The sequence below is a fragment of the Bos mutus genome, chromosome 4 (genome assembly GCF_027580195.1).
Source record: "Bos mutus isolate GX-2022 chromosome 4, NWIPB_WYAK_1.1, whole genome shotgun sequence".
In the NCBI taxonomy this organism is placed as follows: domain Eukaryota; kingdom Metazoa; phylum Chordata; class Mammalia; order Artiodactyla; family Bovidae; genus Bos; species Bos mutus.
This window is the reverse complement of record NC_091620.1, coordinates 12,408,928-12,429,814: the sequence shown is the minus strand read 5'-3', so window position 1 is coordinate 12,429,814 and position 20,887 is coordinate 12,408,928. Positions and strand designations below refer to the sequence as shown.

Below are 20,887 nucleotides of genomic sequence, written 5' to 3'. Positions count from 1 at the left end.
CCATTTTAAGGCAACTTTATTCTTTTAATTAAAAATATGCCTAGGACTCATAGACTTAACTTGCCCTTGGAAATAATTGTGCATTATACTTTATGATAATGCATTATCATTTTCAACCTCTCACTAGTTCATAGTCTGACGGATTTACAGCAAATTGCCCTGCTGCACTCCCAGGGCGGGGGCGGGGGTCTCTATCCTGGATGTGAGGCTGCATCTTCCTGCAGAAACTGACACAAAGCGGGACCTCTGCGATTCGGGGCGGTGGGCCAGGCTCCGCCCCCACGGCCGCGGCCGCCAATCAGCTCCCGGGACAGCCTCCTTTGCGTCCCGCCCTGTCCTTTCCACGTCCCTGGACTCGGTCAGCCGCCCAGTCCCTTTTCGCCTGAGGCGCTCTTGCCCCCTGGGAACTGCGGCCGCCCCCTCCTAGCCGGTGCCCTCTGCCCCCAACCCGCGCTGCAGGGAATAACGGGGCTAAGGGTGAGTGTGGGCCCACGATGGGTTCTGGACAAGAGAGGCCTGGCGGTGACACAGGCCACAGCGCGGGTGGCCGCGCGGGGAGACGGGCGTCGTGGGGGGATGCCCGGGACGTGCGTTTGTGTGGGGTCCGGGAGGCGTGGGGACTGCCACGGGGCTTCTGCAGTCTTCGAGGGGAGGGCAGCGGACGAGTCCACCGGGAGTTGCTTGCTGTTTACCTCTCGGCCCCTGCCATGGTGAATCCCAACGGCTCCATCTCAGTCCCCTTCTTGGTGCATTGTTATTCACCCTTGCTTGTCTGGGGATAAGGGACCCCCTGATTTTCTTGTGCTTTTTTTTGCGCTCCCGCAAGGAGCCATGGAGATCTGAACCGAAAGGAACCTTGGAGGCGATGCATTTCGCCTCCTGGGGACTTGCTCTTGAATTCTTTGGGGGTAGCTGGCTTCTGCAGAAACCCAAGGTGAAAGTCCTCTCCTCCCTCAAGTGCTCCAGGCGCCATCCGGAGCTGAGTGTGTCTGCGGCAAAGGAGGAAAGGGCGAGGGGCGAGAGAGTGGGTGCGGGGAACCGGGTGGACAGCTTCGCCTGCAATGCGTTGGGCCTGAGGCAGTCAGTGCTGAATTCAGCAGTTCCCAGGTAAACATCCCCCAGCTGGCCACTGAGTTGGCTCATCCTGCAATGGCGAGGCCTTTTGTATAGGAGAAAAAGATTTACGAATCAGATAATCTTGGGAACTTCTTGGAAGAAGTGCCAGTCCCAACTAGACTTAAAAGGGCAGAATGAATCTGTCTAGCTGACCAACCACCCATCCATCCTTCCATTCCTCAAAATATTTATTTGTGAATTGACTTCACTTCTATACTTTGCTTTCTTTTTTTCTTTGGTTTGATTTTTGTAAACATTAATAAAAGATGTGCTTACATGCTAAGTCGCTTCAGTCATGCCCAGCTCTTTGCAACCCCATGGACTATAGCCCTTCAAGTTCTTCTTTCCATGGGATTCTCCAGGCAAGAATACTGGAGTGGGTTGCCATTTCCTTCTCCAAATAAAAGATATATAAAACATACAAAGTGAATGCCTGACCTTCTCCTAGGTCAAGAAATAGAACATAGCTTAGAAGCTCCTCTGTATCCTCAGTCATGCCCATCCTTCTCTCTTCTCTGAGATATAATATCTATCCTGACTTTTGTATTAATCATGTCCTTGCTTTCCTTGATTGTTTTTTAGTCGCTTAAGTTGTATCCGACTCTTTTTTGCATGGACTGTACCCCACCAGGCTCTTCTGTTCATGGGATTTCCCAGGCAAGAAGACTGGAGTGGGTTGCCATTTCCTTCTCCATGGGATCTTCCCAACTCAAGAATCAAACCCACTTCTCCTGCATTGACAGGCAGATCTTTACTGCTGAGCCACAAGGGAAGTGTCTAATATATTCCAAAATCATATATATGTGTTGGCTTTCCCTATTTTTTACTTTCATATTAATGGCATTATACTATATGTATTCTTGGGTTTTTGAGGTTCACCCCTGGTGATGATTTCTTCATTTTCACTGCTTATAGTTTGAGTAGCATCACCAGCTCAATGGACATGAATTTGAGCAAAGTCTGGGAGATAGCGAAGGACAGGGAAGCCTGGCATGCTACAGTCCATGGGGTTGCAAAGAGTTGGACACAACTTGGCATTGAACAGCAACATACTTTATCCATTCTACATTTATTGGCTATTGCTCATTTGGGATTTGTATTATTAATAACTATCTATTGCTATATAACAAATTACACCAACACTTAGCAGCTTAAAACAGCAAAACAAACAGAAACGCTGTATCTCACAGTTTCAATGGGTCAAGAATTCAGGAGGAGCTATGCTGGGAGTCTGACTCACTGTCTCACTGGCTATGAGCAAGATGTTGGCTGGGGCTATAGTCATCTCAAAGCTGGCTGAAGGAAATCCCCTTCAAGCTCACCTAATATGAGTGTTGGCAGACCTCTTGGCCTCACTGGCTTTGGTTGGACACATCAGTCCTTTGCCACATGGGCCTCTGCATAAGACCTGGTCATACCATGGCAGTTTGCTTCCACCAGTGTGAAGCTTCCAGACACAAAGACAAGACAGAGTCTATTTGTAATCTAAATTCAAAAGTGACATACCATCATTTTTGCCATCTTCTTTTTATTGGAAGTGAGTCACTAGTTCCAGCCCAAACTCAAAGTGAGAAGGTTACACAAGACCTCATGAATATCTGGAGGCAGGGATTGTTAGGTCTCATTTTCCATAGTGGCTCAGAGAGTAAAGCATCTACCTTCAATGCAGGAGATTGGGGCTCAATCCCTGGGTCGAGAAGATCCCTAGAGAAAGAAATGGCAACCCACTCTAGTATTCTTACCTGGGAAACCCTATGGACAGAAGAGCCTGGTGGGCTACTGTCCATGGGGTCGCAAAGAGTCGGACACAATTGAGAGACTAACATATACACACACACATACACTACAAGGGATATTAATAAATAATGCCCTCTAACTATCTTGTACGTGCCTTCTGGTTCACTCTTGTTCCCTAGAGTGTACACTTAGGTTATACTACTAGGTTATAAGATTTCTTTATATTCAACTTTATTAGGTGATTGATAAACTGTTTCCAAAGTGTTAGGCCAGCTTGCACTCTCCAGCAACAGATGAGAGTTCCTCTATTTACACATATTTGTCACAATTTGGCATTATCAAATTTCATTTTTAGCCAGTTTAATAGGCATGAAATAGCATTCTATTTTTATTTTAATTAGCATTTCTCTGATAACTAATGAAACTGACCATATTTTTATATAATGATGAGCTATTGTGCTTTCTCTCTGGGAAATTCTGCTTCCTGCCTTTTATTCATTTTCATATAGGGTTGTTTTTCTTATTGTCTTATTGGAATGCTTTCTTTATACAATCTGGATGTTAATCAATACCTAGTTAACTGTACATGCTGCAAATATCTGCTTTTAGTTGGTGCTTAGCTTTTCTTTCTTTGTATGTCTTTCTATCTCTGCCAGTGAATTAAGTTTGAATTTTAATTTCAATTTTACTTTACTTTTCTCCAAAAACTTGTAAAGTTTTGAATTTGGTAATGTCGTAATCCACCTGAAAGTTTCTTGTTATACTATTTACTCCATATGAACAATCAACTGTCCCAGCACCAGTGATCTATATGAATCACGTTTTTCATATATACATGAGTTTCTTTTAAACTGCCTACTCTCGTTCTTTATCTATTTGTCTAACTACCAATACAAAATTGCTTTTAACTACAGTAGTCATATAATAAATCTTTAAATCTGGTAGGAAATATTCTCCTACATCCTTCTTCTGGTTCAAGGGATTTTTTAAAAATCAATTATTGGAGCTTTGACCTTCCATATAAATATTTAAACAAACTTGTCATGTTCTTCAAAACAGGAAACAAGCAAGGAGTTTGAATTTTTATTGATATTGCATTAATTCTATGTATCAATTTGGGGAGAAATGGCCTCTTCAAGGTGAAGTTTTCCATCTATGAACTTGGTATATAATGCCATTTATTTAGCTTATCACTATTTTTTTTTAGTGTTGTGTATGTTTTTTAATATTTTTCATTGTTCCCTTTTGCTCACTTCTGTTAACTTTATTTCTAAGTACATTATATTCTCACTGCTATTATAAATATTTTGCTTTATAAAGATTATATTTTGTAGCCCATTGTTTGTTTCTGGTGTATAGAAATCCAATTGCCTTTTATATGTTGTTTATGTATCAAACATGATAACCTGCATTAATAATTCTGAATTTACCTATAGCATCACATTTGCTACAAAAGCAGTCATATGTTCTGAAAATAATAACAGTTTTGTTTTTTCTTTTCTAATCCTTACACTTTCAGTTCCTTTTTCCTGTCCTATTACATTGGCTAAGACTTCCAGTGTAATGTTAAATAAAAGTAGGGAGGGGCATCTTGTTTTATCCTTAAGATAATAAAGTAAAAGATGTCACTGTATCAGCCTTAAATATTGCATTCAGGATGGTTATTTTGTAAATGCTTTGTCCAATGATAAGAAAGTTCAGTTCTTCTTTTGGTAAGCATTTTTATTGTGAGTAAAATGTTTTGTTGAATGCTTCTACTATGGGTATTGATTTTCTCATATTAATTTTTTCTCTAAGTATGTTATTTTGGTGAGGTTCAGTATTCAATTTTTAATATTAAATCAACTTTACATTCCTGGAATAAACTATGCTAAATATGTGATAACTTTTATATGTAGATATAATGATAAACATTAGATATTTGCATCTATATGTGGAAATTGAGATTAGCCTGTAAATATTCTTTATGGTACTAACCTTACCTGTTGTCAATATCTTTTCATAAAATAAGATGAGTAGTATTCTCACTGTTGCTGTTTTCTGGGAGAATTTGTGCAAGATTGGAATTATCTGGTCAAATATTGCTTCAAATCACCAGCAAAACACTCAAGGTTTGGAATTTAGTTTGTCAGAGGTCATTAAACTTGTTCATCCAATTACTTGAAGGATTATAGGACTATTTAGGTTTTCTTATGGAGTCAGTTTTCATGAATTGTATTTTCCAAAATATTTAACCAAAATTAATGCAACAGATTTTATATATTTCCTTTCTCTTTTTGGTTTGATTAATTTTGCCAGAACTTGGAATACTTTGTTCACATACACATACATCTGTTCACATACACATACAAAAAAAAACCCTGTCTGTTCTCTTAATTATTATCTATTTTATTACTTCTTCCTGCTTTCTTTGAATTTCTCTGTTATGTCTTTTCTGAGCTTTTAAGGTGTATGCTTAGCTCGTTAATTTTGAGCTGTTGTTCTTACATAAGCTCTTCAGGCTATAAATTTGTGTCACTGCTGTTTAGCTATATCTCACAAGATTTGATATGAATATTTTGCTATCATGCTTTAAATATTTATCATTTCCATTATGGCTTCTTGTTTGAGCCATGAATTTTTTAAAATGTGTATTTTAGTTTACAATCTCTTCAGAAAGAATATTTTATCATCTTCTAGTAAATGTTGTCTAGCTAATTTATAATTGATTCAGAGAATTATGATACCAATTCCTTTGGACTATTGAAGTTAGCTTTATAACCTAGCAAATTGTCAGTTTTATTTGCTTGAAAATAATGTGTGGCCTCTAATTATATAATGTCTTATATATTCCTTTAAAACAAGTGTTTTAATTATGCAATCCATATGTGCCATACCTTCACCAATTTTTTATCTGCCTGAATTATCAATTACAAAAACAGATACATTAAAATCTTTCACTGCTATGGTGAATTTTAAAATTTCTCATTGTAGATCTGTTTATCAAAAGTTCTTGCACAACATAGGAAACCATAAATAGAATGAAAAACAAACCCACAGAATGAGAGAAAATATTTGCAAAACATGCTACCGACAAGGGATTACTTTCCAAAACACAAACAGCTCATTCAGCTTAATATAAAAAAACAATCTATTCAAAAAATGGACAGAATATCTAAATAGATGTTTCTCCAAAGAAGACATACAGATGACCAACAGGCACATGAAAAGAAGCTCAACATCACTAATTATTAGAGAAATGCAAATCAAAGATACTATGAGATAGCACCTAACACCATTCAGAATGGCCATAATCAAAAAGTCCACAAACAATAAATGGTGGAGAAAGTGTGGAGAAAATGGAACCCTTGATTGTAAAAAGCACTGCAATGAACACAGGGGTGCCTGTATCCTGTCAAACCATGGTTTTCTCTGGATATATGCCCAGGAGTGTGATTGCTGGATCATATGTTAGCTCTATTTTAGCTTTTTTAAGGAACCACCATACTGCTCTCAATAGTGGCTATACCAATTTACATTCCCACCAACAGTGCTAATATAGTTTACCATTTTCTTTTGGTGAGAACAATTACGATCTACTGTCTTAGCAAATTTCAACTATGTTATACAATACTGTTAATTAATAGTCATTGTGCTATACATTTGATCTCCAGAACTTACTCAACCTGAATATCTGAAGTTTTGCAATCTTTAATCAATATTTCCTCATTTCCAACCTCTCCCCAGCTCCTAGTAATCACCATGCTACTCTCTGCTTCTGTAAGTTCAACTGTTTTATATTCCACATATAAATGAAGTTGGTACGGTATTTGTCATTCTGTGCCTGCATTATTTCAAAATTTAACAAAATGCCTTCAAGGTTCATCCATTTGTCACAGATAGCAAGATTTCCTTTTTTAAAATAGCTAAATTAATTCCATTGTGTATATATACCACAGTTTCTCTATCCATTAATCCATGTGATAGACACTTATCAGACGGATTAATGAATAAAGTTGTTTCCATATCTTGGCTACTGTGAATAAAGCTGCAATGAATGTGGCAGTGTGGATATTATTTCCAGATACTGGTTTTATTTTCCTTTGAATATACACCCAGAACTAGGCTTGTTAATAAGATGGTAGTTCTATTTTTAATTTTTTGACAAGTCTCTATGCTGTTTTCCACAATTACTGAACCAATTACACTCACACCAACAGTGCACAAGCTGTCCCCTTCCTCCTTACCCACACCAACCCTTGTCATCTCTTGTCTTTCTGATAGTAACGCTTCTTACAGGTGTGAAGTGATATCTTGTGGTTTAGCGTTATACCTCCATGATGATTAGTGGATTTGAGTACTTTTCCATATATCTGTTGGCCATTTGTATATCTTCTTTTGAGAAATGTCTATTCAGGTCCTTCGTTTATTTTTCATTGAACTACTTATCTTCCTGGCACTGAACTGTTTGAATTGCGTATGTATTCTGGATATCATTAACTCCTTATTGGATATATGGTTTGCAAATATTTTCTCCTATTCTGTTGGTTGTCCCTCTACTCTGTTGCTTCCCACCCTGTACAGACACTTTTTAGTTTGACATAGTCCCACTTGTTTACTTTTGCTTTTATTGCCCGTGCTTTTGGGGTCATATCCAAAAATTTATTGTGCAGCCCAGTGTTAAGCTTTTTCCTATGTTTTCTTCTAGTAACTTTACAGTTTGGGATCTCATGTTTGAGTTTGTAATGCATTTCGAGTTGCTTTTTGTATTTGGTATGAGGGAAGCATTCAACTTTGTTTTTCTGCATGTGAATATCCAATTATTCCAACACTGTTTATTGAAGAGACTATCTTTTCTACACCGTGTGTGCTTTGCACATTTGTTGAAGGTCAGTTGACTATATGGTTACAGGATACAAAATCAACTTAGAAAAATCGGTTGTGTTTCTCTGCATTAACAGCAATTTAGCAATTTCCTGAAAGGGAAATTTTAAAAAGAATCCCATTTATAATAGCATCAAATCAGTAAATATTTGGGAACCACTTTAACCAAAGGCAAGTAGGTGGCCCCGTGGTAAAGAATCTGCCTGCCAATGCAGGAGATGCAGGAGATACAAGTTCGATCCCTGGGTAGGGAAGATCCCTTGGAGTAGGAAATGACAACCCAGTTCAATATTCTTGCTTGGAAAATTCCATGGATAGAGGAGCTTGGTGGGCTACAGTCCATGGGGTCTCACAGAGTCAGACATGATTGAGCACACACCCAACAACAACAGTTTAACCAAGAAGGTAAAAGATCTCTACAATGAAAACTATAAAATGCTGATGAAAGTAATTGAAGACACAGATAAAAAGATATTCTGTTTATGGATTGGAAGAATTAATAATGCTGGATTGTCTCTGATTGCAAATTTATATATAGAAAAGCTTAATAAATGAATTTAGTCATCTGCAAACAGACATATCTATAGATAAAAATAATTTAGCTTCTTTCCGTTTTGGATGGCATATGTTTTTCTTACCTTGTTTCTCTGGCTAGAACTTCGAGTACTATATTGGGAAAAAAAATGAGGGACCCCTTATCTTGTCCCTGATCCTGGAGGAGAAACTTTCAATCTTTTACTCTTGTGTATGATAACTATAGGCTTGTTATATATGGCTTTTATTATGTCGATGTATATTCCTTCTATATCCAGTTGGTTCACAATTTTTGTCAAGGAGGGTTGTCACCCTCCACCTGGGTGACAAAGTCAAATGCTCTTTCTGCATCTGCTGAGATGATTTTATATTTCATTTTGTTAGTTGAAATGATTTCCAGATATTGAAAAATCCTTGCATACCTCTAGTAAATCCTAACTGATGATGGTGTATGATTTTTTTAATGTACTGTTGGATTCACTATGGTAATGTTTTATCGAGGATTTTTACATCTATATTCATCAAGGATGTTGGCCTGTAATATTCCTTTCTTGTAGTCTTGTCTGACTTTGGTATCAGGGTATGTATAAGGCTCAATGCACAAATTCCAGTGTATCTTGCAGCTGTGCTATTGTTATTGTATATTTTTATGCTTTTATATCCCATAAAATGCTTTTGTTTATTTAAATAGTCAATATTGACTTACATTTGCCTATGTATTTACTCTTTCCAGGATTCTTGATTCCTTTCTATTGTTATGTACTTCCATCTGGGGTCATTTTTCTTAATCTTGAAGAACTGCTTTTTATATTGTATTGCTAGCAAATTCTCTCAGCTTTTGTTTATCTAAAATTGTCTTTATTTTGCCTTCACTTTTTGAGGGATATCTTTGCTATGCATGGAGTTTTAGGTTGGCAGATTACCTTTTTTCTTTTTTTAAAGCAATACCACTGTGTTCTGGGTTTCTATCATTTCATTTGAAAAGCCATATGCATTATTGTTCCTCTAAATGGAAATCATCCTTTATTTCTCACTAACTTACAGATTTCCTCTCTAAGATTGGTTTTTAGCATTTGATTATAATCTGCCTAGGTGTCGTTTTCTCTTTATTTATTCTGCTTATGGAATGAGGAGAGTTTTCTCAATCTGAGTTTTGATGTTTTTCAGTCCTTTGGGGAACTTTCCGTCATTAATCATCAGTATATTGCTTCTGTTTCATTCTTTCTCCTTTTCTTCGGGGAGCCTAATTACACGTCATCACCTTTTACTTTGTCTCATAATTCTTATTATATTCTTTCTATATCTTTTCATCTCCTTATGCATCATCCTTTCTTTCCTCTGTGTGTTATTTTTGAATAGTTTCTACTGATTCCTGTTGCAGTTCACCAATTCTTTGGTCATGTGTATTTGAATTCCTGATTTCAATGATTATTTTTATTTCTAAAATTTCTATTTTAACATTTTATCAGTTTTAATTCTATACTGGAATTCTCCAGCCTGTTTCTCTTATTTTTGAACACATTCCATTAATCACAGTTATTTTAAATTCAGTTCCTGTCTAAGAACTCAAATGCCTAAACCACTTGTAAGTCTGTTTCTATGTTTTGTTGTTTCTCTTGAGTTCTTTACAATTCATCCTTATTTTTAGCCTCCTTCTAAATTTTTGATTAGACACAGACATCACGAATGAAAAATCAGGAAGTTCTAGTTGATGTTATTTTTTTCCAAAGAGGATTTTATTTTATTTTTTTGAGGTGGGAGACAGATAAAGTAACAGAAGATTACTTTGATAGTATCAAAGGTTAGTTTATGCTTTCTTAGAACTGATCCATTTCAGATTTTTCTTCTACCCAAGAGCATAGACCTTACGTCTTATGCATTGTTCTTAATCATATGCCTTGCTTTTTCTCACCTCTTAACTGAAAGCAGAGTGTTGGTAAGAATCACTTTGATGGGGCTTGATCTCCATATTTCCATAAGACTAGAACTACTGAAATGACTGCTCAGTTGATTGGCATTTTAGCCACTATTTTCTGCAAGTTTTTTGGGTCTCTCCCTGTGCATGCATAGCTTAGAAATCAGTCAGTGACTTAGGGAAATTTGTACATAGATTTTTAGATTTACATCTCTGAGATTTCTTCTTGTCTGAAATTTTACCTTTTGAGTTCCAGTTCATTTGGTAATCTTGAACCAGTAAGACTGACACTTCCTGCTTGGCCTCAATTATCCTGCATTGTGAACTGGAAAATGCTCTAAAAAAATAAAGCCATAGCAAGTATACAGTTCATATCCTGTGTTTTCCTTGCTTCAGGATTGTAGCGTCTCAAGTTCTGTTTATATTGTTTGCTCTTCAAAGTCTTCCCTTGTTTCCTATATTTTACCCAACTTTTATTGCTGTTTTTAATGGAAGAGTTGTTCCAAAACAAGGAATTTTCTCAGTGATAGAACAGAAAGTCTCTCATCATTTTGTCTTAACATCTCAGATTATTTAGCTAAGATTATTTTATCACTTCTTGAGATATATCCTTTAGGATTTCTTTTAAAGCAGACCTTTTGATGATAAATTCTCAATATTTGTTGGTCTGAAAACATATTTAAGACTCTTATAATAGAAGATAGTGACAGGCTGGCGGTAGGCGTGAGAAAGCAGGGAAGGGTAGGTTTTGGGTAGCTTCCAGGATGGTATGGTGCTACTTTGAACATTCTAGTACATGTCTTTTGGTGGCATATGTATGCATTTCTGCTGGATATATACGTTGAGTGGTTTTACTAAACAGTCTTATTTTTTTACTTCAAAGTATTTTTTTAACGTTTAAAAAATACAAAATTTCTAGAGGAAAAAATGGCACCCCACTCCAGTACTCTTGCCTGGAAAATCCCATGGATGGAGGAGCCTGGTGGGCTGCAGTCCATGGGGTCGCTGAGGGTTGGACACGACTGAGCAACTTCACTTTCACTTTTCACTTTCATTCATTGGAGAAGGAAATGGCAACCCACTCCGGTGTTCTTGCCTGAAGAATCCCAGGGACGGGGGAGCCTGGTGGGCTGCCGTCTCTGGGGTCGCACAGAGTCGGACACGACTGAAGAGACTTAGCAGCAGCAGCAGAGGAAAAAAAACTACCTGTCAACCCTTCCCACTTTCTAAGGTAGCCAAATATATCCTTATTTTTCCTGTTAGAAAAACAGAAACATACTAAAGTAGGATCATTAATGTTTCACTGAAACAGCTTTATTATTTTATATAAAGATCTATCATTATTTATTAACCAACTCGCTGGCTGGTAAACAGTCTCATGGATTTCTTTTTTGACAAATTGCCCTGCCTCCCTGCCAGGGCTGGGGCAAGGGTCTCCATCCTGGATCAGCGGCGGCATCTTCGCACAGAAACACACAAAGCGGGGCCTCTGCGGTTTGAGGGGCGGGGGGATGTCGGCCAGGCTCCGCCCCAACCGTTGCGTCCGCCAATCAGCTACCGGGACGGCCTCCTCCTCCCTCCCCCATTCCCACTGCGGCCCACCTTCACCCGCAGGTTCCACCGCCGTCTCCCCCAGTTATCAAATCCTGGACTGTGTGCCCCCTCTTCGTGTCACACCTCTGCAGAGGAGCCCCTTCCCCCTCTGAAGTAGCGGGTGTGGATATTGCTGGACAACGGGTGAGTCTTGTACAGATAAAGTTTCTGGCCACCGAGCACAGACGGAGGTCCCTGCGGCTGGGCTGGGCTGGGAAAGGGAAGCGGCCGGGGGCGTGGGGACAGTGAGTCCAGCGGGGCTAAGAAAGCGATCGGGTGTTCGGCCTGAGACCACTTGGGCCTAATAAGCCAGACATCTTTCAAAGAGAATTCCCTGAGGTTTCTCCATGTCTGTTTCTGGCTTTTGTTTTTTTCCTCCTACTATTCTGGCCCTTATTTCTTTAGTGCTGTATTTCTCGTCCAGGAAGGTAGCCATCGAGAGTCTAATGCATCCTTGCCCTTTCCAAACATTTTTCATAATAGACTCTCAAAACAACAGATAAGCACAGAAAACAACACAGCAGATTTATCAGATCACCTTTCCTTCAGCTCCCTCTTTCCCTCTCAACGTCAATCCCTCGTTCCCTCTGTGTATCTCTTTTTAAGAAACAATATGAGGTTTAAAGCCTTTTCCCCACCAACTCTCACACCGCCATCCTCAGAGGTAAGTTAGGTTGTATCCCTCCCATGTATAGTTTTGTCCTTCTATTATTTATTTGTATGTAAGTAATATATGCATTCTTGTTTTGAATTTTACATTTTTTATGAAACTCGGTGTTTTGGGGTTTTATATTGGTGCTACTAATCTTGGTATTTCAGACCCAAAACGGTCTTAACAAACAAGTCAGCCACCCTCCCTGTTTAGCTGAGAACCCTGGCCCCTGGAGAAGGTAAAAGACTTCCTTGCCATCACCCCTCCACTGAGCAGGATCCTGAATTTGGGATCCCTTGATTTCTGGTGTTACCTCTATGTAAATCCTGCCAGTGAGCTCACCTAACATACATGATCCTATTGAATATTGTTCATACAATTCAATTTAGGAAAAGGGGGTTGAAGGGAGATGGGGAGAGAAAAAATGACTTGGATTTGGACCAAAATCTTACTCAAGGTTAAAAGGTATGCATTTTCCTGAAACATTGTATGCCATCAAATATTAGGATGACCAGAGTATTTATTTTATTTAACAAGCATTCATAGTCTTACTGTTTGCCAGACATTGATCTAAGAACTTTCTGGTATTCACTCACAGATTTAAGCCTTGGACTGTAACATAGGTACCAATTTTATCATCCCCATTTTATAGGTCATGACACTGAGGCACAGAGAATTAAGTAACTTGTGCAAAGTCACCTAGCCCGTAAACTATAGCACTAAGATGGATTCCGGATCATCTGGTGACAGTCTGAATTCCTAACCATTGTATAGTACCACCTGAGCTCGGCGAAGTCACCACACAAAGTAGGAACTTGCAGTTCTGAGAAGGGACAAGCAACTGTCAGCTGGTCATCAGAAAGGACTTCAAGAAAGAGAGAGGATTTGAAAGGTACACAGAATAAATTTCAGCCAATTTTGGTAGCTTGACATATAATATATTCTTATTTTTAATTTACAAAAGTAACACATAACCGTACATATGATGCAGAAGTATGTAAAAATTGCCCTTCGATATTCCTCAGATTAAACAATATTAGCAGGGAGAGATGAATCTGTCCTTTCACGCACCATAATACAAATATACGCAAGACTGCTTTTTATTATAAAGACGAGAGCCTATTGAACAATTTCTACCACTTTTATTTTTCCCTAGGCAATACGTCCAGTACTTTCCTCCTACGAATTGGAGATCTAAGCTTTTCATAAGCATTGAATAATATTCTGTAGGCTGTATCCTATGGTTTGTTCAGCCTTTTCCTCTACTAATGAATAGTCAGAGAAGTATATGTCTTTATTAAAACGGCCACCCCCACTGTCCGGATGGGAGCCACCGCAATGCCAAGCCCACTGGGCCGGCGACACAAAGAAGTGCTGTCCCCTGCCAAGCGTCGCCCCTAGGGCTCGAGGCCCCGCCCAGGAGGAAGCGGGTTGGGGGGGTGGGCGGCGGGGAGGAGACTGGTCGGGAGCCCCTCCCCTCCTCCCCCTCGGGCTCCGCCCAGCTCGCTCGGCCAGAGCTGTTTGCGAGGACGTGCCTTCCCCGGAGAACCAAGGGCCCCTCTGTGCACGCATCCTTGCTTGCTCCAGCTGCCTCCGTGGAAGCTGCAGGGGCGACCTGGTGAGTGGCCCTCTCCTAACACCCCGCAGGCCGGACCAGGGGCGGGTGGCCGTGCGCTGAGATCGGTAGAGGGAGGCAGGCGCCGGAGGCCGAGAGGCGCGGGCCCGGCGGGGGACAAGGTTGCGGGTACCTAAAAAGAGGGGCGGACCCCCTCGCTGTTGCGTCCCCCTTCCTGTGATTGTTTTCGGCTCTCGGGCTCTGCGTCCCTCCTGCCGCATTGCTTCTCTCCGGGTTCTGACATCTGATGTTTGTTTAATTGCTTTGTGTGGTCGAGTTACGCGCAGGCCTGGCCTAAGAGAAACAAACAGCCTCTCATCCGCAGCTTTATCGGCTGAGCCTGCCGTAGCCCCTGGGTGGTGGCAGGGCTTGCTCGGGAACACACCGGAAGCTGGGGATGGAACATCACTTCTGTCCTCCTGCCCTTTGATCTTTGCAAACACCGTCTCTGGGTCTGAGATCCCTCGCCCACTCTCATTGCCCCTTCCCCTCCCTACCCCGAGACTGGTTGGGGTGTGTGTGTGTGTGTGTGTGTGTGTGTGTGTGTGTCTAACAGGGGCGGATGATCTGTGTCCCTCCAGCCCACCCTAAGCTCCCTGCCCTCAGGCCTGAGAATTCCATGCCAATGCACGCGAGCTTTCCGTGGTCTCCCCTCCCCTCACCCCTCCGCCCCCTGCTTCCCCCATCTCAACCCCCTCTCCACTCCTCTGACGTCACCGACACGCTCTTTGCTGACTGGCTCCGGGCCTAGGGAAGAAAATCTGGCCGACCTAGAGCCTGGAAGGGGAAAGTGGGAGAGGGATCCCACACCAGAACTTTAGTGCTGACAGCCGCCGCAGAGCTGACTGACCTCTCCCACACTGTCCATGTGATAGACACCTTGGAAAGCAGGCTGATCAACAGTAAGAAGCGGCAGGTAGATTTAAAAACAAGAAACTCAGGTCTCATTCCTGGGCCCACACTCTTCCGTTACTCGAGTTTCCTGGGAATTACCGAGTGAGGAAAGTGGGCGAATATGAGTGAGAGAAAGACAGAGAGCCCCCGGAGGGAACTTGGGGATTAAGAAAAGACTGCATTAAGGTTGGACTGGAAGAATAGAAAAAGCAAAGTCTTGAATGCCTACGTTTATGGAGATGGGGAAGGAATTGATTCTGGAAGGCCACCAGAGTGCCTTGAAAGATATTAATAATGGTCTGTCTTTTAGGCTAGGTGATTGGTATATGGAAGTTTAATTTTGTGTATTGTTCTATGATTATTTTAACATCGTATTCTAACATGTGCATTAGTGTGTGTGTGTTCAGTGGTGTCAGACTCTTTGTGACCCTTCTAACCATAGCTCGCCAGGCTTCTCTGTCCATGGGGCTTTCAGGCAAGAATACTGGAGTGGATTGCCATTCCCTTCTCCAGGGGATCTTCTTGACCCAAGATCAAACCCACGTCTCCTGCATCTCCTACACTGGCAGGCAGATTCTTTACTACTAATACCATCTGGGAAGCCCTCTATGTGCATTACATATTCTTTTAAATGTATGGATTAAACCATTTTAAGTGAAAATCAAATCAATAGATTGAACTGGTAATATCTAAAACAGAATGTGAAAGGTGTTGAACCCACCCTGATTATGGCTACTATTAGCAGAAGATGGTGGACACTGGAAAAGATATTAGACATGTAAAGAAAAAGAAACAAGAGGTTGCTGGTAAAAATGGACCAGGACCTGTAGAGTTGGTGTCTGTGATATGAATCATTTTTCAAGGCCAGAGTAGCTATATGCTGTGGAAGTGATCCCAAGTTTGCCCTTCATACTCACATCCATCATTCAGTCATTCATCTATGGAGTACCTGTTCATTCCTGGGGGTGGAATCCAACTATATAAAACATGTCCCCTGACCTCAGATACTTATTCTACTTCGGGGACTTAAAATCAAGCTATAATGTAGGTGTGATACAGTATCCAAAGCTAGCCCTCTACCTTCTCTCTCTTACAGATGCAGCTCTTAAAAGGAGACCCTGTGCATGTACCATGGGGCCTCTTTGTAGTAGAGGCAAGGGACTTATAAAGCTTTATCCCCTAAGTTACAAATTGTGCCCGAGATACCTTCTGCTTTAGAAGTACCTTGGGTTTCATTAGCTAGTGGGCCTGGAGAAAGCAGGGAAAGCAGGACCCATAAGGACAACCAAAGATGAACTTAAGGGGAGAAATAAGGATTCCCCCAGGCTGTGTCCATCTGTGCTCATAAAGCTAGGAGGGCAGACAGGAATTCAAACACAAGAAGGAAGCGTTTGGTTTAAAAATCAAATGTTGGGGTCACTGTTAGCTGGTTAAAGCAGGGATAGAATTAGCTGCAAAGTTCAAGGAACCTCCACAGAGGAGGAAATCAGATTTATTGGTGGACAAATGCATAACTTATTGGGAGATGAAGAAAGATGTTTTAGGATGAGTGAAATAGAATCAGTTGATGAATCTAATCATTTATATATTCAATTGTTTAATGGGTTTACTTGACTGAATTTGTATTATCTGTGCTATTCTGGGGCTTTGCAGGTGGCACTCGTGGTAAAGAACCCGCCTGCCAATGCAGGAAACATAATGAGACTTGGGTTTGATCCCTGGGTTTGAAGATCCCCTGGAGGAGGACATGGAAACCCACTCCAGTATTCTTGCCTGAGAATCCCATGGACAGAGGAGCCTGGTGGGCTGTGGTCCATAGGGTTGCAAAGAGTTGGACACAACTGAAGTGACTTAGTGTGTATGCAAATGCTATTTTTAATTATTATAGTAATACATACAACAATTCAAAGGAAGTAGATGCTTACTCCTCAGAAGAAAAGCTATGACAAACCTAGAAAGCATATTAAAAAGGCAGAGACATCACTTTGTTGACAAAGATCCATATAGTCAAAGCTATTGTTTTGCCAGTAATCACGTATGGATGTGAGAGTTGGACCATAAAAAAGGCTGAGTGGTAAAGAATTGATGCTTTCAAATTGAGGTGCTGGAGAAGACTCTTGAGAATCCCTTGGACAACAGGGAGATTAAACCACTCAGTTCTAAAGGAAATCAATATTCATTGGAAGGACTGATGCTGAAGCTCCAATACTTTGGCCACCTGATGCAAAGAACTGACTCACTGGAAAAGACCCTGAAGCTGGAAAAGACTGAAGGCAAAAGAAGGGGGCAGCAGAGGAAGAAATGGTTGGATGGCATCACTGATTCAATGGACAAGAGTCTGACCAAATTCCAGGAGATACAAAGCCAGTGCTCTAGGACAACCCAGAGGGATGGGGCAGGGAGTGGGGTTCAGGATGGGGAGACACCTGTGCACCCATGGGTGATTCATTTTGATGTATAGCAAAACCCACCACAGTATTATAAAGTAATTATCCTCCAATTAAAATAGATAAATTAATTTTTTAAAAAAACCTCCAGGAAATAGTGGAGGACAGACGAGCCTGGTGTGCTACAGTCCATGGGGTCGCAAAGAGTCAGGCATGACTTAGTGACTGAACAACAACAGACTTATATAAGGAGAACGAATACTGTTCACCTCTTCCTTTCCTATGCAGTCAGTGTTAGCTTGTTGAAATGTGGCCTCCATAGATTTTCAGGATGAGAAACCCAAGTAAGACTGTAGGTGTTGCGAGAGGGCATCAGAGGGCAGACACACTGAAACCATAATCACAGAAAACTAGCCAATCTGATCACACAGAACACAGCCTTGTCTAACTCAGTGAAACTAAGCCATGCGTGTGGGGCCACCCAAGACAGATGGGCCATGGTGGAGAGCTCTGACAGAATGTGGTCCACTGGAGAAGAGAATGGCAAACCACTTCAGTATTCTTGCCTTGAGAACCCCATGAACAGTATGAAAAGGCAAAATGATAGGATACTTAAAGAGGAACTCCCCAGGTCGGTAGGTGCCCAATATGCTACTGGAGATCAGTGGAGATATAACTCCAGAAAGATGAAGGGATGGAGCCAAAGCAAAAACAATACCCAGTTGTGGATGTGACTGGTGATAGAAGCAAGGTCCAATGCTATAAAGAGCGATATTGCATAGGAACCTGGAATGTCAGGTCCATGAATCAGGGCAAATTGGAAGTGGTCAAACAGGAGATGGCAAGAGTGAACGTCGACATTCTAGGAATCAGCGAACTAAAATGGACTGGAATGGGTGAGTTTAATTCAGATGACCATTATATCTACTACTGAGGGCAGGAATCCCTTAGAAGAAATGGAGTAGCCATCATGGTCAACAAAAGAGTCTGAAATGCAGTACTTGAATGCAATTTCAAAAACAACAAAATGATCTCTGTTCATTTCCAAGGCAAACCATTCAATATCACAGTAATCCAAACCTATGTCCCAACCAGTAACGTTGAAGAAGCTGAAGTTGAACGGTTCTATGAAGACCTACAAGACCTTTTAGAACTAACACCCAAAAAGATGTCCTTTTCATTATAGGGGACTGGAATGCAAAAGTAGGAAGTCAAAAAACACCTGGAGTAACAGGCAAATTTGGCCTTGGAGTACGGAATAAAGCAGGGCAAAGACTAATAGAGTTTTGCCAAGAGAACACACTGGTCATAGCAAACACCCTCTTCCAACAACACAAGAGAAGTTTCTACACATGGACATCACCAGATGGTCAACACTGAAATCAGATTGATTATATTCTTTGCAGCCAAAGATGGAGAAGTTCTATACAGTCAGCAAAAACAAGACCGGGAGCTGACTGTGGCTCAGATCATGAACTCCTTATTGTCAAATTCAGACTTAAATTGATGAAAGTAGAGAAAACCACTAGACCATTCAGGTATGACCTAAATCAAATCCCTTATGATTATACAATGGAAGTGAGAAATAGATTTAAAGGACTAGATCTGATAGACAGGGTGCCTGATGAACTATGGAATAAGGTTCGTGACATTGTACAGGAGACAGGGATCAAGACCATCCCTGAGAAAAAGAAATGCAAAAAAGCAAAATGGCTGTCTGGGGAGGCCTTACAAATAGCTGTGAAAAGAAGAGAAGTGAAAAGCACAGGAGAAAAGGAAAGATATAAGCATCTGAATGCAGAATTCCAAAGAATAGCAAGGAGAGATAAAAAAAGCTTTCCTCAGTGATCAGTGCAAAGAATTAGAGGAAAACAACAGAATGGAAAAGACTAGAGATCTCTTCAAGAAAATTAGAGTTACCAAGGGAATATTTCATGCAAAGATGAGCTAGATAAAGGACAGAAATGGTATGGACCTAACAGAAGCAGAAGATAGTAAGCAGAGGTGGCAAGAATACACAGAAGAACTGTACAAAAAAGAGCTTCATGACACAGATAATCACGATGGTGTGATCACTGACCTAGAGCCAGACATCCTGGAATGTGAAGTCAAGTGGGCCTTAGAAAGCATCACTACGAACAAAGCTAGTGGAGGTGATGGAATTCCAGTTGAGCTCTTTCAAATCCTGAAAGATGATGCTGTGAAAGTGCTGCACTCAATATGCCAGCAAATTTGGAAAACTCAGCAGTGGCCACAGGACTGGAAAAGGTCAGTTTTCATTCCAATCCCAAGGAAAGGCAATGCCAAAGAATGCTCAAACTACCGCAAAATTGCACTTATCTCACATGGTAGTAAAGTAATGCTCAAAATTCTCCAAGCCAGGCTTCAGCAATACGTGAACCGTGAACTTCCAGATGTTCAAGCTGGTTTTAGAAAAGGCAGAGGAACCAGAGATCAAATTGCCAGCATCCACTGGATCATCGAAAAAGCAAGAGATTTCCAGAAAAACATCTATTTCTGCTTTATTGACTATGCCAAAGCCTTTGACTGTGTAGCTCACAACAAACTGGAAAATTCTGAAAGAGATGGGAATACCAGACCACCTAACCTGCCTCTTGAAAAACCTATATGCAGGTCAGGAAGCAACAGTTAGAACTGGACATGGTACAACAGACTGGTTCCAAACAGGAAAAGGAGTACATCAAGGCTGTATATTGTCACCCTGCTTGTTTAACTTATATGCAGAGTACATCATGAGAAATGTGGGGTGGAAAGAAGCACAAGCTGGAATCAAGATTGCTGGGAGAAATATCAATAACCTCAGATATGCAGATGACACCACCCTTATGGCAGAAAATGAAGAGGAACTAAAGAGCTTCTTGATGAAAGTGAAAGAGGAGAGTGAAAAAGTTGGCTTAAAGCTCAAGATTCAGAAAATGAAGATCATGGCATCTGGTCCCATCACTTCATGGGAAATAGATGGGGAAACAGTGGAAACAGTGTCAGACTTTGTTTTGGCGGGCTCCAAAATCACTGCAGATGGTGATTGCAGCCATGAAATTAAAAGACGCTTACTCCTTGGAAGGAAAGTTATGACCAACCTAGATAGCATATTCAAAAGCAGAGACATTACTTTGCCAACAAATGTACATCTAGTCAAAGCTATGGTTTTTCCAGTGGTCATGTATGGATGTGAGAGTTGGACAGTGAAGAAAGCTGAGCACTGAAGAATTGATGTTTTTGAACTGTGGTGTTGGAGAAGACTCTTGAGAGTCCCTTGGACTGCAAGGAGATCCAACCAGTCCATTCTAAAGTAGATCAGTCCTGGGTGTTCATTGGAAGGACTGATGCTAAAGCTGAAACTCCAATACTTTGGCCACCTCATGCGAAGAGTTGACTCATTGGAAAAGACTCTGATGCTGGGAGGGATTGGGGCCAGGAGGAGAAGGGGACGACAGAGGATGAGGTGGCTGGATGGCATGACCGACTCGATGGACATGAGTCTGAGTGAACTCCGGGAGTTGGTGATGGACAGTGAGGCCTGGCGTGCTGCGATTCATGGGTCGCAAAGAGTCAGACAC

General features: G+C 41.0%; 1 protein-coding gene and 1 long non-coding RNA gene across 2 annotated transcripts in view; both read left to right on the top strand.

Moving 5' to 3' along the window:
* Positions 1–343: 343 nt before the first annotated feature.
* On the top strand, positions 344–13,368 carry LOC138987592 (uncharacterized). The gene is made up of 3 exons (XR_011463939.1): positions 344–477; positions 11,780–11,902; positions 13,063–13,368. It is a non-coding gene; the product is annotated as an uncharacterized lncRNA (long non-coding RNA).
* Positions 13,369–13,888: 520 nt separating this feature from the next.
* Positions 13,889–20,887, top strand: part of TCAF1 (TRPM8 channel associated factor 1) — a 37,760-nt gene continuing 30,761 nt past the window's right edge. Inside the window, 1 exon segment of the mRNA XM_005886734.3 lies at positions 13,889–14,028. The gene's annotated coding sequence lies outside the window, so the exon portion shown is untranslated.